The sequence below is a fragment of the Lynx rufus genome, unplaced genomic scaffold (assembly GCF_022079265.1).
Source record: "Lynx rufus isolate CCGP_SWC_20201006 ecotype Redwood Valley unplaced genomic scaffold, mLynRuf1.p SCAF_2, whole genome shotgun sequence".
Classification (NCBI taxonomy): domain Eukaryota; kingdom Metazoa; phylum Chordata; class Mammalia; order Carnivora; family Felidae; genus Lynx; species Lynx rufus.
In genome coordinates, this window is record NW_025814834.1 from 131,844,547 (window position 1) to 131,861,740 (window position 17,194).

General features: G+C 35.9%; 1 pseudogene; it reads left to right on the plus strand.

Moving 5' to 3' along the window:
* The first annotated feature begins 6,729 nt into the window (after positions 1–6,729).
* LOC124514285 (60S ribosomal protein L39-like) lies at positions 6,730–16,279 on the plus strand (annotated as a pseudogene).
* The last annotated feature ends 915 nt before the right edge of the window (positions 16,280–17,194 follow it).

Sequence of the window (17,194 nt, forward strand, 5' to 3'; positions counted from 1 at the left end):
GGATACATGCACCCTTACGTTTATTGCAGCATTATTTACAATAGTCAAACTATGAAGCAGCCTAAGTGTCCATCAGTAGATGAATGGATAAAGACAGTGTGGTATATATATATGAGGGAATATCATTCAGCCATAAAAAAGAATGAAATCTTGCCATTTGTAACAACATGGATAGAGCTTGAGAGTATAATGCTAAGTGAAATTAGAGAAAGATAAATATACCATATGATCTCATTCATATGTGACATTTAAGAAACAAAACAAATAAGCAGAGGGAATAAAAGAGAGAGAGGCAACCCAAGAAACAGACTCTCAACTACAGAGAACAAACTGATGATTACTAGAGGAGAGGAGGGTAGAGAGATGGAAGAAATGGAGGATGGGAATTAAAGGGACACTTATCATGATTAAATAATAAGTAAATAAAATAAAATTAATTAATTTAAAAATTAAAAATAGTATGATGTGCACCTCTGTACTTCTAAGTGATGATTCTTTTTTATAACACTGTTGTGATAAACATTAAGTTGTGTAAAGCTGATAGCAATGTAAATAATTCTTGTCTACAGCAATACAAATGATCAGTGTTGTAGAGATAAAATAAGTCAATTATATTTCTATATTAAAAGCACAAAATCATTTACAATTGTACCCCAAAAATGGAATAATTAGGTATAAGCTTAACAGAATACATAGGATCTATATGGTGGAAACTACAAAATGATTATGAAATTTAAAAAATTGCTTTAAAAAATGGAGAGACATAGTGTGTTCATGGGTTGGAAGACTCATAAAAATGTTAAATCTACCCAAATTGATTTGTGATCTACTTTATGTATACTCAATTTAAATTCAATTTCTATCAAAATCTCAGCAAGATTTTTTGTAGATATAAACAATTTTATTCTAAAATGAATGGCTAAAACAGTTTGAATGAGAAAAACAATATGGAAATTTTGGGTAAAATGTGGGAAAATGAGAGTAGAAACACTCTACCTGACTTTAAGCCTTGCCATAAAACTACAGTAATCAAGATTGTGGTATTAGTAGCGGGAATAAACAAATCATTGCAACAGAATATAGAACCCAGAAATAACCCCACAGAAATATCAACAACTGAATTTTGACAAAACTACAAAGACAATCAAATGCAAGAAGAATATTTTTTTAAGGAAATGATGTTGGATTTTCACAGAACTAGAATAAAGAATCCTAAAATTTGTATAAAACCACAAAATATTCAAATAGTTAAGGCAATCTTGAAAAAGAACAAAGCTGGAGGTCTCATGCTCCCTCATTTCAAACTCTACTAGGATGTTCTAGTAATCAAAACAGTATGGTGTTAGCAAAAACAAACAAACAAACAAACAAACACCAAAAAACAAAAAAAACCCAGACACATAGATCAATGGAATAAGCTAGAAAGCCTAGAAATAAAACTACATATATGCAGTCAATTAATCTATAACAAAGAAGGCAAAAATATACAATGAGGAAACGACAGTCTCTTCAATAAACGGTGTTGAAAAAAAATAACCAACTAACTTATACCATGCACAAAAGTAAATTTAAAATGGATTGCAGACTTGAATGTAAGGCTTGAAGCCATAAAACTACTAAAAGAAACTATAGGTGGTGAATATTTGGTAAGCTTTTTTGGACCTGTCTCAGTCAAGGGCAACAAAAGTTAAACAAATGGGATTACATTGAAATAAAAAGCTTTTGCATGGCAAAGAAAACCATCAACAAAACAAAAAGGGAACCAACTGAACAAGAGAAGATATTTGCAAATAATACATCCAATAAGGGGTTAATATCTAAAATATATAAAGTTGGGGCACCTGGGTGGCTCAGTCGGTTAAGCGTCCGACTTCGGCTCAGGTCATGATCTCACGGTCCGTGAGTTCGAGCCCCGCATCAGGCTCTGTGCTGACAGCTCAGAGCCTGGAGCCCGTTTCACATTCTGTGTCTCCCTCTCTCTCTGCCCCTCCCCTGTTCATGCTCTGTCTCTCTCTGTCTCAAAAATAAATAAACGTTAAAAAAATTAAAAAATAATAATAAAATAAAATAAAATAAAATATATAAAGAACTTCTACAACTTTATACAAACACAAACAAACAACCTATTTATGTTTGAGGAACAGACATTTTTCCAAAGACACACAGATGGCCAACAAGCATATGAAGAGATGCTCAACAACAGTAATCATCAGGAAAATGCAAATCAAAACCACAGTGAGATATGACCTCACACCTGTTAAAATGGCTATTATCTAAAAGACCAGAAATAAATGTTGGCAAGGATGTATAGTAAAAGGAACTCTTATGTACTACTGGTGGGAATACAAATTGGTTCATCCACTATGGAAAGCAGTATGGCGGTTGCTCAAAAACTTAAAAATAGAACTATTATACAATACAGCAATTTCACTTCTGGATAGTCATCCCAAGACAATAAAAAAACACCAATTTCAAAAGATATATGTAATTGTATGTTCACTGCTTTATTTACAATAGCCAAGATATGGAAGTAACCTATGTGACAATTAATAGATGAATGGATAATGAAGATGTGATATATTAAAATGCAGTATTATTCAGCCTTAGAAAAAAAATTAAATCTTGTCATTTGTGACAACATGGATGGACCTAAAGCGTATAATGAAAAACATATATGTAAAATGATATGAACTATATATGCAAAAATATTTTTCATTATAATATTTTATCACATTATTTTATGCAATTCTTTTATTATAATATTTCAATTATATTACAATTATATTATGATAACTATATAGTGATAGATTAAACTAGATTTATCATAGGGATAATTTTTTTAGTGTATAAAAATACCGAATTGCTATTAATAAGATATTATATGTTAATTATACTTAAAAAACAATATTTGAAAGGCAGTAAGGAAGCAAGGAAGGAGAGAGGGAGGGAGGAAAGAAAGAAGGAAGGAAAGAAAGAAAGAAATGGTGTTGGACTAATTAGACCTCCATAGGCTAAAAAATTAACCTCAACAAAAATAACTTCAAACATTATAGAAAAATCATTTAAAATAGATCATTTAGATGTGAAATGTGAAACTATAAGCCTTTTAGAATAAAACAGGAGAAAATCTTTGGGACCTAGAACTTGGTAAAGAGTTCTTACATTTGAAACACAAAGCATGATCTATAGAGGAAAAAAAAATAAATTGGACTTAATAAAAACTTAAAATAATTGCTCTGTCACAGACCCATTTAAGAAGCTGAGATAACAAGCTACAGACTGGAAGAAAATACCTGCAAACAGCATATATGACAAATGAATCCTATCCTATCCTGAATATATATATTAAAAAAAAAAAAGTCAAAACTCAACAGTAAGAAACAATCCAAAAAGAAAACGGGCTAAATGAATGAACAGATATTTCACCAAAGAGAATACATAAATGACAGATGAGCATATGGAAATATATTTAACATTATTAACGATTAGAGCAATGAAAATCAAAACCATAAGGAAATATCATATTATTACATATGGAATACACATATTATTACAACAGCTAATACAATATAAAAGTAACGATATCAAATGTTGGAGAGGATGCAGAGAATTTGGATCTATCATACACTACTCATGAGAATGTAAAATGATAGAGCCACTCTGGACACCAGTGTAACTATGAAAGGTAACACAAGAGTTATTTGTGGCAATGTGACAATTTTATTATGGTAGTGGTCTCATGAATCTGCATGTGTAACCAAGCTGCTCAGACCTACAAACACACAAACAGTCATACACACAATCACAATCTGGAGTAATCTTATAAAACTTTCATGTACTTTGTTGATGTCAATTTCTTGAATTGTTATTGTACTACAGTAACAAATTTGTTATTGTTGGGGGAAACTTGGTGAAGGGTACATGGGATCTTTCTGAATGATTTTTGCCACATTCTGTGAATTTATAGTAACTTTAAAAGAAAAAGAAAAAAAACACTTATTTCCCACTACTCTCTACCACAAATCTGCTTTATAAAAATTATTTACTTACCTTTTTATATGACGAGTCTGTTGCTAGGCCATAATATATTCTGACTACAGTATGAAATATAACTAAAGAAAAGGAATTAGGGTCACACAGATCTGGGTTTAACTATTATATCTTCCACTTAAACTCTTGATTCTCCAAGCACTTATCTGTAAAATGGGCTGAAAACAATATACTTGCAGAAATTCAGCAAAAAATTAGATGAGCTTGTATGACATATCTAATGCAATGGTTAGATTATAATTATTGTGTGTGTGTGGGGGGGGGTTGTATACACACAATGGAACTAGGGGCCTGATATTTAAATCACTAATCTTAGTACCTACATGGAATGAAGAAACAAGTGAATACTTCTATTAAACTAATACTATACTATGAGGTAAAGCAAATTTTAAAAAAATGACATATAGTATCTACTCATCATGAGATTGAACTTTAGTTGCGGATACAGGATACTACTAAGGAAATAATTACAGAATGAAATGGAATAGAAGTTTTCTGGAAGAGAGATTTAGAAGCAGTCTATAGAATGGGTCAACTGTGAATGGGTGGGACTCCTTAGAGCAAGGGTTCTGAAAGGTGGAACCTGGATCAGTGGCATAACTATACCTTGGAAATTGTCTAGAAATTTAAATTCTTGGGTGTCAGGATCACCTTACAGATATGGGTTGGAGTCCCATCCCAAATTTTGTTTATATATTACTACGGATGATGGATGCCCCCTCCCCCCTCCACAGAACATTTGAAAAGTTTGTAACTCACATGATAGTATTTCTGACATCATGGTAGACTCTCAAGCAGATTCAAAAATGGTTTGGGAAACAGGGAAAGGAGACTGGCATGGGTTCTTATGGCGGTTAGAGGGTGAGATTGCAACTGGTGTTGCTTCATTGCACTTCCCACCAGTACCAAAGAGGGAACACATAGGCTTTCTGAACATTCAACAGCTTGTCCAGATGTAGGGCAGAAGGAGTAAAAGGACTGATGGGGTTTGAAAGCTGTTCAGAAATGGATATTAAAAATGGAGTCAGTCTCTATTGCCTTGGGCTACACACAAGACCTACTGAATCAGAAACTCTCAGGCTACAGTCCTGTAATCTGTGTTTTAGTCTGCCTTTTAGTTAATTATACCCTGAAGTTTGAGAATTACTGCCATAGGAGAAGGAAATGCCTAGAGTATAAGGAAATCTTGGAGTTTGGGTGGGAAAATACGAAGGCAGAAGTTTATTATCTGAAGCTGCTAGGAATAAAATGTTTCTTCTAGGGTTTAATGACAGATTTGGAAGGGAACAAAAATAAGTTCAATAATAATAAATGTTATGGACTCATCATGTCTCATAAAAGACTGAATTTGATAACATTTATTTTCATTTGAAAATATTTCCACTTATTATAAAGTTCTCTGAAATGTTTAATTATATAAAGACAGCTACTATGCTTTATGCTAGAAATATTGCTCAAATGTACTCATTATATAGCTTACAAAAATGGGCATAATAAGTAATTTCTATTTACTTGTTTTGTACATGTAACTAGAGGCTTCTGAAGACACACTCAACTATGTGCATATGTAAAGATTTAGTCATAATTTCCCAAAGGGCTAAAGACTATTGTCATCCCAAGGATTATTGGTTTTCAAACCAATTATTTAGCAAGTAATAGAATAGCCTATTCAAGGAATGCAAGTAATGTAGCATGTTAAATTTTATTTCCTTGTATTGAGATTTTTTTGGGGGAAATAGATCATTTTCTTTCATCATTTATTGATTTACCCATGTCAAAGACTACTCTGAGAACTGGAGATATGGTGGTAAAGAAGGCAGACCCTCTGTATATAGTTCTCAAGATACTGTGACCAAGGAACACACTGGATTCAACTTACAAAGGCCCACAGAATGTAAATAGTTTGGTTAGCAGAAACCTAACTAAAATGGCTTAACTAGGAGGAATTAAGCTCAAATAATAAAATGGGTTGGTGTAAGACAAAGGGAGTCTTAGGAATTGTGGTACACAAAAGAAAAGGGCTCAATTTACAGGCATTTACAATTTAACTCCTAAAATACTATTGTAGTATTAAGTATTGCAGTAGATGGGTGAAATAGGTGATGGGGATTCAGGAGTGCACTTGGGTGATGTATGAAATTGTTGGACCACTATATTGTACACCCCAAACTAATATAATATTAGTTATAGTAGTAATTGTAATTGTAGTAGTTAACTACATTGGAATTAAAAAATTCTGTAGCAAAAAAACACTTCTGGAGATGCTAATTTGGAACAATGTATGTCCCCCTATGTTTATTGTAGCATTATTTACAATAGCCAAGATAGGAAAGAAACCTAAGTTTCCATCAACAGACAAATATAATAAGATGTACACACACACACACACACACACACACACACACACACACTGGAATATAACTTAGCCATGGAAAAGGATGGGATTGTGCCATTTGCAACAGCATGGATCATGGATGGACCTGTAGGATATTATGCGAAATGAAACAAGTCAGACTGATAAAGACAAATATGATATGATTCCACTTATAAGTGGAATCTTTTTAAAAAGCAAAATATAAACCCCGAACATATAAACAAACTGAAAGCAGATTCAGACCTATAAATACAGAGAACAAACTGATGGTTGTCATGGGGAAGGGGGATAAGTAGCCTGGCAAAATGGGTGAAGGGGAGAAGGAGGTAGAGGCTTCCAGTTCTGGGTGAGTGAGTCATGTGAACAAAAAGAGCATAAGGAATACAGCCAATGGTACTGTAATAGCTATGTAGCAGGACAGATGGTAGCTGTACTTGTGAAATCACCAAGTTGTATACCTGAAACCAATGTAACATTATGTGTCAAATGTGCTCCCACCAAACCCAAACAGATAAATAAACAATAAGCACTTCTGGACAACTGCTCCACAAACAGGCAGGCTACTTGTGTTGTGTCTTCCCACAGCTGGTTGGTTTATGGTAGAGCTGGGTGAAGATCCCGCTTTTCTTTGTTTATCTCCCTGACAGACTTCCAGTCAGGTGACTTACCAATTCTCAGGGATTTCTGGAGGTCATTTCAGCTTCCATCCTGCCCGTCCCCATTAATTTTAGTTTTATTATTATTATTACTACTATTATTATTATTATTATTATTATTATTATTATTATCTGAGGTAATTATCATGAAATAGATGACTTTGAAGTTGCATCCGGGATTTTAAAAAATCACAGGAATGAGATACAACTAGTTCAGGCTAGAGGGTCTCTCTTAGGGATGGAGAGGAGTATATAAACATCTGTAATTTTTATTTACTGGGTAAATATTTCTGACTCAAATATGACACAATGTTAACATTTGTAAATTTGAATGATGGATGTGCTGCTATTTATTATGCTATATTATACTCTTTTATAGGCTTGAAATGCTTCATGGAAATAAAATCTTCTGATTTGTTTCTACTTGCACATGACAAGTGTATGTTTCTTTATACTCTAGCTGTGTGCCTAAAAAAGTGTTAATTAGTATTATAAAAATGTAATAATTTTTAAAACTTTGGACAGCTTACTATGTAAGGGACTCCCAGGTAAATCTTTTTTTTTTTTTTTTTAATCAGAGAATTTATGGGACGTCTGGGTGGCTCAGTCGGTTGAGCATCTGACTTTAGCTCAGGTCATGATCTCGAGGTTGACAAGTTCGAGTCCTGCATCGGGCTTTGTGCTGACAGCTCAGAGCCTGGAGCCTGCTTTGGATTCTGTGTCTCCCTTTCTCTCTGCCCCTCCCCCACTCACACTCTGTCTCTCTCTGTCTCAAAAATAAATAAACATTAAAAAAATTTTAAATCATAGAATTTATTATACATGGAATCTGCTTAAAACAAGGCATACATGTAGGGTGATAAGATCCAGAGTGAGCACATCAGGGAAATTATGCAGTTTGTATAATTCTTTCTCATAATTTATGTTAGATATACCCTTGCAATCAAAAGGTAAATAAGAACAATCCAGGAAAAAGATCTTTAAAAATGAATATGTCTTTCTTCTGAGAGAAAGCATTACTTTATTAATATATTATAGTGATTCTACTATTAATGAAATAAAGGTTAGAATACTACATTCTTTTAGGGTTCATGGTTTTTCTACTTTTTTTCTATTGGAATCAACTGTCACAAAAGATAAAATGTTCAAAGGATATAATAGCAAAAATTTTATTTCATTTACTACTGGAATTCTGGTAAGTTTATATTAAGACGAGCTAAAATTTCTGGTAATGTCTGTGCATAACAGCTGTGCTTACACTGTGTAGGAGTTGAAACTAAGGGTGAACCATGGGGCTCAGGAGCGCCTCTGGAGAAGTGGTCAGAAGTAAAAAGAAGGAGTCTAACTGATTAAAGGAACATGTTGCCTTTTTCATAGATTTATAATTATAGCTGCCTGCTGATTTTAAAGGGATAATCTTCCCATCCTTTGCCACATAAGTCAAATCCTTACTTCTAGCCAGCTCACTTAAAAACAGCAGCATGATTTGAATACAATTTACGAGTCAGTGCACAGACCCAAACAGAAGACTAAGGGGAAGATGGTTCACAATGTGGGGAGTAGCAATTGCTATCAGATCCTTCTGCACACCCACCAGGATATTTAAACTCTAAAAAACCAAGCAAACAAACAAAATTACAAGATCCATGTCAATTAGTGGTAAGCATATGGAGGGAGTGAAACTTTTCACTCTGTTTTTGGGATTCTAAGTTGATACAACTGTTTTTAAAATTTTTTTTTTTCAACGTTTTTTATTTATTTTTGGGACAGAGAGAGACAGAGCATGAACGGGTGAGGGGCAGAGAGAGAGGGGGACACAGAATCGGAAACAGGCTCCAGGCTCCTAGCCATCAGCCCAGAGCCTGACGCGGGGCTCGAACTCACAGACCGCGAGATCGTGACCTGGTTAAGTCGGACGCTTAACCGACTGCGCCACCCAGGCGCCCCGATACAACTGTTTTGGAAAACTGTTTGTGTCTGTTAGAGCTGAGCAGATACATGCTCTAGAGTCACAATTCCAGTCCTACTCAATAGAGCATGTGCACAGAAAACACAGCAAGAATGTTCATCATGTAACTATCTGTAATGGCCAAAAGCTTGGAATAATAGAGTGAATAATCTGAAATATTTTTATATCATACAGTGGCATAGTACAGAGAATTAAAAATGAATAAACTATTACTCCATGAAACAACAAGGAATATTCTTTTTTTTTTTTTTTTAGTTTTCTATTGCTGTGTATCAATTTAGCACAAATTTAGCGGCTTAACATAATGTACGTTAATTATCTCATGGTTTCCATGGGTCAGGATTCCAGGAATGAGTAGCTATTTCCTCTGCTCATGGTCTCACTAGGTTTGATCAAGGTGTCTGTTGGCATTGCAGTCTCATCTGAGGCTTGAGGTCCTCTTCAAAACTCATTGAAGCTGTTAGCAGAATTCAGTTCCTTGCAATTGCAGGATTGAGGTCTATGTTTTCTTGCTGGTAGCTGGCCACAGCGTGCTCTTAGGTCCTGGAAGTTATTCTCAGGTCCAAGATGACAGGTTATTTCTTCAAGTAGGAGAACATATATGGCTTTGAAACTCTCATAAGATGACAGGTTATTTCTTCAAGTAGGAGAACATATATGGCTTTGAAACTCTCTCAGGAAGGGTCCCATTACTCTGAAGGGCTCACTTGGTTAAGTCAGGCTCACCAAAGCTAATCTCTCACTTACATAACTCAAAGTCAACTAATTAGTAACTTAACCTCAGGAAGGAGGTCCCATTATATTCACAAGTTCTTCCTATACCCAGAAAGAGGGGATATACAGGTCATATATATCAGGGAGAGGGAATCTTGAGAGCCATCTTAGAATTATGCCTATTTGTATTGTATAACTCTATACAAAGTTCAAAAGTCTAATGTTGGGGAAAGAAGTCAAAACAGTGTCTGCCTTTAAGGAGAAATAGTAATGACTGGTATAGAACTCAAGGAAAGTTTCTAGGGTGCTGATAATCTTTTGGTTTGTTTGTCTAGATGGTGGATACAAGGATGTATTCACTCTTCAAACTGTTCAGTTATGATGTGGCATTCTTTTTGGCATGTATGTTATAATTTGACTTAATTTTTTATTTAAAAGAGAAATGAAATATTACAGCTTTTCCTTCCTCCAAAAATATATGTAGGTGGACATATATAGAAAATAATGACATTCTCAGTCAAGAGTGAGTGGGGACAAATTACTTGTAAGCTAGGAATTATTTGAGGATTATAGCTCTGATTTGTCACCTAACATATGGAGATATCAGTCAAAATATTTTTTTGTCCATTCTCAAAAAATGAAACAAAACATCTTGCCATTTGCAATGACATGGATGGAGCTAAGCGAAATAAATTATTCTAAGGGAAATAACTCAGAGAAAGACAAATACCATATGATGTCACTCATATGTGGAATTTAAGAAACAGAACAAAGGAAAAAAGGTTTAAAAAAGAGACAGAAAGACAAACCAAGAAACAGACCCTTAACTATAGAGAACAAACTGATGGTTACCAGAGGAAAGGTGGGTGGGAGACGGGTTAGATAGGTGATGGGGATTAAGGAGCACACTTGTGAGAAGTACCAGGTGTTGTATGGAAGTGTTGAATCACTACACTGTAGTCCTGAAACTAATATTACACTGTATATTAACTAACTGGAATTTAAATAAAAGTTAAAACTTAAAAAAATGAAACAAAACAAACTTTTCATGTTAAAGAATGGAATTTACGTGTTCCTCTTCCAAGAATCCTTCCTTGATATGCACAATCAGAATGAAATACATTAAACGTTGCAAAGAAAATTGTGCCACAATGCCAGTTTGGAAGTCAGTTGATCACTGACTTTCAGCCTTTGTATAAGCCCATAGTCCCTGCTCCCCGCCCGCCCCCCAAAAAAGGATGGCTTAAGTTCTATTTTGGAAGAAGTTTTATTTTCCTGGTGAAAATGGGGAGGAGGGCTAGTAAGTAAGTGACACTGCCTTATGATGATTTGGGACTATTCAGTTCAGTTTATGGTCAATTACACATTATGTACATCCCATTGTCTTTGCCTTTGTGTTTCTTATAACAGCATGGTTCAATTAAAACAACTTCTTTGTAACTTTCTTTATCTTGAAAAAATATAATCCTCCTATATAGGTCATTAATTTTTGACCCCAGTTCCTAAATTATGATGAGTTTTTCCCTGTATGCTTTCTTCTGTAGCCTATAAAATTATTTTTCCCTCTTATAGACCTTGTACCGCTAGAAATGGTAATGAGGTAGATGTCTTTGAGTTTTCTTCTCATGTTTCAGAGCATTTTCCTTCAATTCCACTAAAACCCCCAAGCTTTGTATTTCATACTATTCGATTTTATAACCTCATATCCTGCAATTGTAGCTGTTATCTCTCAAACGCTGGATCATTCCTACTCATTTCTCCATGAGTCATTTCCTAGCTGTCCCTCTTCAATTACCTCTATCCTAACTCTTGGTGATTTCAATTAAATTGTAGATAATGCTCTACCCATCTGGCCTCAACTTCCTTAAAATTATCTGCATCCAATAATCTTGTCCTCCACCCTACCTCAGCCACTTACTCTGTAGATATACCTGTTACTAATAATCGCACTCTCTCTGAAACATCAATTTTGTACAGCTCGTTCTGTGACCACTGCCTCCTGTTTTGTTTTGCTTTACTTTTTTTGTTTTTGTTTTTGTTTTTGTTTTTTCCCTTCCTAGGGCTCTGTATGTACATTTTCCACCCTCCAATCCATTAATCCTATCAATTTTTCACTGTCCCTCATCCTCTTAATGTCCTCTTTCTTCCGTTTAAAATTTTATGGTCAGTGGGGCACCTGGGTGGCTCAGTAGGTTAAGTGCCCAACTCTTAGTTTCAGCTCCATTCATGATCTCATGGCTCCTGAGTTCGAGCCCCACATTGGGCTCGGTGCTGATGGTGTGGAGCCTGCTTGGGTTTTTCTCTGTCTCCCTCTCTCTCTGTTTCTCCCCTGCTTAATTACTCTCTCTCTCTCTCTAAATAAATAAATAAATAAACTTAAAAAGAATTATGGTCAAAGGGCACCTAGGTGGCTCAGTCAGTTAAGCATCTGACTCTTGATTTCAGCTCAGGTCATGATCTCATGGTTCATGAGATAGAGCCCTGAGTTGGGCTCTGCACTGACAACACAGAGCCAGTTTGGGATATTCTCTCTCTCTCTCTCTCTCTCTCTTCCCCTCCCCTGCTTGTGCTCTATAAACAAACAAACAAACAAACAAACTTTTAAAAAATAAAATGAAATAAAATTTTATGGCCAATCATTACAATCATGCTTTGCACATACCCTTTGTTCCTTTATACCTTTTATGTTTTATCACATTTGCTTAAGTCTAGTTAATTTCAACTCATCACTGATTCCCTGACATACATCTCTATAGATGAATATGGCTTGATAGGACATATAACCTTGTTAATTGTTCTTATTATAAATTTACATGAAATTCAAATGGGCCATTAATCTTACCAGGCAATCATATGATATGGTCTAGTCCATTCACTTCCCATTTCTGAAAACCTATATACCACAGTCTCCTTTTTTTAAGTTTATTTATTGATTTTGAGAGAGAGAGAGAGAGGGAGAGAGAGAACAAGTAGGGAAGGGGCAGAAAGAGAGAGGGTGACAGAGGATCCAAAGCAGGCTCTGAAGTGGGTTAAGTGCTGACAGCAGAAAGCCCGATGTGGGGCTCTAACTCATAAATTGTGAGATCATGACTTGAGCCGAAGTTGGAGGCTTAACCAACTGAGCCATCCAGGTACCCCCAAAGTCTCCCATTTTTATTCTGTGATGATAACTTTCCCCTATGTAAAGCCAATCCCTCCATTTCAACACTAGATTCCATCTTATGGGACAGAGGGCTGACAGATCACAAAAGATACATCCTTTCTTTCTACAGTAAACAATTTTGATCATTAGAAACTTACTCATCCTGGGGTTGCACTTTTCAGTTCCCCTTGTACCTAGATAAAGGATATTATTCTTACTAATCGTATGTGAGTGAAAGAAATATGTGTCACTCTGGGCAAGTGATTAAGAAAAAAAATGTATCTTCTCCATGCTGTCCTTCCAATAACTAGTCAAGGGGGCAAAAAAGGAACTCTCAGGTCTTAGGGGACAGATTGAAGCTCAGTATTGAAGAAGCCTTTGTCCCTTGAAAACTTTACATAGAAAACAACCTACTGGAGACCCTCATGAAACTTTTTTTTTTTAATTTTTTTTAAAATTTATTTTTATTTTTGAGACAGAGAGAGACAGAGCATGAACGGGGGAGGGGCAGAGAGAGAGAGGGAGACACAGAATCGGAAGTAGGCTCCAGGCTCTGAGCTGTCAGCCCAGAGCCCGACGCGGGGCTCGAACTCGCAGACCGCGAGATCGTGACCTGAGCTGAAGTAGGACGCTTAACCGACTAAGCCACCCAGGCGCCCCCCCCCCCCTCATGAAACTTTTGAGTGAGTAACAAACTCCTAATGTGTTAAGCGATGGAGGGTTTAGATGTAGGTCTTAGAACAGCTGGGTTAATTTACATATATCTCCTCTGACCATCATTTCCGTAATCTCCCATATTATCAATTTTTTTACCTTTTCTTAGAATGCTAATATTTATCCCACATTAAAAAAAAAATCCTGACTCTACTTACCCATCAGTTACCACTAAAGTACTTTGTTCTCCTTGGCAGCAAAATTCCTTGGGTAAATTATTTATACTCTCTCTCTCTCCATATACATATATATATATATATATATATATATATATATATATATTTCTCTTTTATATATATGTATAAAGTATATATATATTCTCTCCATATATATAAATATATATATATATATTTCTCTTTTAGTCTCAATCCAGTTAGAATTATTCTGCATCGTTCCATCAAACTTCTCTCCATGAGATCAGCAATAACTTTCATCTTGTTAAATCCAATGGTCAATTCTCAGTTCCTACCTTAATTACCTTATTAGCCACATGTTAGCAACTGTGCCTCTCTTCCCTGTAAACTCTATTTAAATTGTTTTTAATACAGGAAGCCTCTTGATTTTCTTTCTGCTTCATAGGTCACTCTTTACACTCCTTAGCTGCTTATCTTTACTAAGAACTCTTCATGTTGGATTGCCCCAGAGATCAGCTTTCTTTTTTTTTTTTTTTATTAACACTACCTTGGTGATCTCATCCACTCTAATGGCTTTAATGTCCACATGACATTGATGCCTAAATGCATATTTCAAGCCCAGACCTCTCTCCTAATCTACAGATAGCTATTTGTGCTATTTAACATCTCCGTTTGGAGTTTAACAGACATATTAAACCTAATAAACCTGAAATTAAAATTCTGACCTCATCTAAACCTTTCTTCCTATTCCTTTTCTGAGAAGTCAGGTATAATTTTTATATTTGCTCCTCTCTGTATATAAGGTGCCCTCCCCACACATACCCTGGTTTCTTTCAAGATTTCTTCTGTTCTTTCATTTCCCACAGTTTGAATACAACAGGCCTAGGTGTGTAGTTTAATTTTGCTATTTGTCCTGCTTGGTATTCTCTGAGATTTCTAGATTTGTGGCTTAGTGCATGGCGTTAATTTGGGGGAAATGCTCAGCCATTATTGCTTCAAATATTTCTTCTATTTCTTTCTCTCTTCTTCTTCTGGTATTCTCATTATCTATGTGTTATATCTTTTGTAGTTGCCCCACAGTTCCTGGATATTCTGCCATGGTTTGTTTTTGCTTTTGTTTTTCCCCCAGTCTTGTTTCTTTCTCTTTCGTTTTCAGTTTTGGAAGTTTCTTTTGGCGTATTTTCGAGCTCAGAGATCCTTTCCTCAGCCATGTCCAGTCTATTGACGAGCCCATCACATGTGTTCATACCTGTCAGAATGTTTTTATGCCTAGCATTTCTTTTTGATTTTTAATTAGAATTCCATCTTTATGCTTACATTACCCAGCAGTTCTTACATGCTGTCTACTTTTAGACCTTAGTATTAATCACCATGGTTTTAAATTTCTGGTCTGGTGAGGCTAGCATTCATGCCATTTCTGAGTGGCTTTTGTTGTTGCTGTTGTTTTGTTTTGTTTTGTTTTGCATTTTCATAGGCATTGGAATTTGTTGTTGAGGGCCAGAAATGATGTACTGGGGAAAAGGTACATGATAAATAGGCCTTTAATAATGTAATAGTAAGGTATGGGGAGGAGTTCTATAGTCTGTTCTACAGTCCTGGATTGTGTTTCAGTCTGTTAGTAAGCCTCAGCCCCGGAGTTGTAAACTTCACAAGTGTTTCTCTGTCCCCTACTCGCTTTAAGTGGGACAGGATGGCTAGAGGGGCTGGAGTTGGATATTTTCCTTCCCCTCAGTAGATTAAGTTCTGATAAAACTACAATAGGTTAGGGTCTGATAAATTAGTTTCTCTTGAGACCAGAATGCTCTGATGTATTTCAAAATGGTTATTTTCGCCTCCCCCTGTTAGAAGGCTGAAGGGACTTTTTTTCTCCCATATTCCCTGTGAATACCTAGTAGAGCTACTGGAGCTAAAATTCATGTAAGTTTGCCTCCCTACTCCCTAAGACTGCCATCCTGCCGTTTTTATCCTCAGACTTGTCTACACTGACTCTCTAGAAATTTGTCAGTTATAGTCTAGATTTTCCCGCCAGTACTAGCTCCTGTAGAGCTTTCAGCTTGAACGTTTCTGTTCTGTTCAGTTGTGCTGCTCTGTGTTCATCTGCCCTGTAACTCCAATTTGGGGGGGTAGTAGTTTGCCTTGTGACCTCACATCCCTGACAGAACTAAGATAAGTTGTTGATTTGCCAGTTTGTTCAGGTTTTTGCTTGCTGTTAGGATGGAGTGACATTCCATGTGAACTGTCATTCCTTTGCTCTGAACACTTCCATGTTTTCCCATTTAAATCAGAGTAAAATGCAAACTTCTTTAAATTCCCTCTAAAATCGCTCCTCTTCTCTGCCATTGCGGTGTGTGCTGCTGACTGTTTCTTGCCAGGTCTTCTCACAAGACTTCCAAGATCCAGTGATTCCTGGCCAAGAAACAAAAGCAGAATCGTCCCATTCCCCAGTGGATTTGGATGAACACTGGTAATAAAATCAGATACAACTCCAAGAGGCAGCATTGGAGAACAACGACGCTGGGGCTGTAAGGGACCACACATGAGATGGCACACATTTATGCGGCCTGAAAGTCCTGTGTTCGTATTGCATTGCCTCCCTACTGCCTGACCAGTAGATCTGTTTTATCAGGGAAATGGCTTTTCTCTGTTATGATGCTTTTGCACCAGTAGGTTGGTTCAGTAATAAACATGTGAGACCTTTTGACTGACTGACTGACTGACAGACAGACAGATAGATAGATAGATAGATAGATAGATAAATCCCCTCTAAAGTCATGCATGACCTCTATTACTTTCAACCTAGAATGATATCCTAATATATTCCACCTTGCTCACTCTGCTAAAACTTTACTCGCTTCTCTACTCGTCCTGGAGCACATAGCAGTGTTTTGACAGTGCCATGGTACTGGCTGTTCCTACTGTCCAGGACTCCTCTATATCAGATATCCATATTGCTAGTTTTCTTCTTTTCTTCAGATATTTGTTTAAATTTAATGACACTCACTAGGAAAAAAAAAGTTAAAAATGTTAACCCATTCTCCCACTCCCTTACATTTCAGGTCTCCCTTATCCTGCCCCTCTTTTTAAAAATCTTCTGACAGCTCTTATCATCTTCTAATATACAATATGAAGTACTTATTTATGAGATACATCATTTGTAGTATTCCACCCCCCCCCACTGCTCCTTTATTCTTACAAATTACTACTCGAATATAAATTTCATGGGGAACCTAGATGGAGATTTTTGTCTGTTCTATTCATTGATGTATTCCAAGAACCTAGAATGATGCCTGGCACTTAATAATTTGCAGATTGCATGAACAGAGGCACAACATCATTGTTTGCTTTTCTACTTAAGATAAATTTAATTACAGATTTACATACACACACACACACACACACACACACACACACACACACACACACAGAAAATATATGTATAGC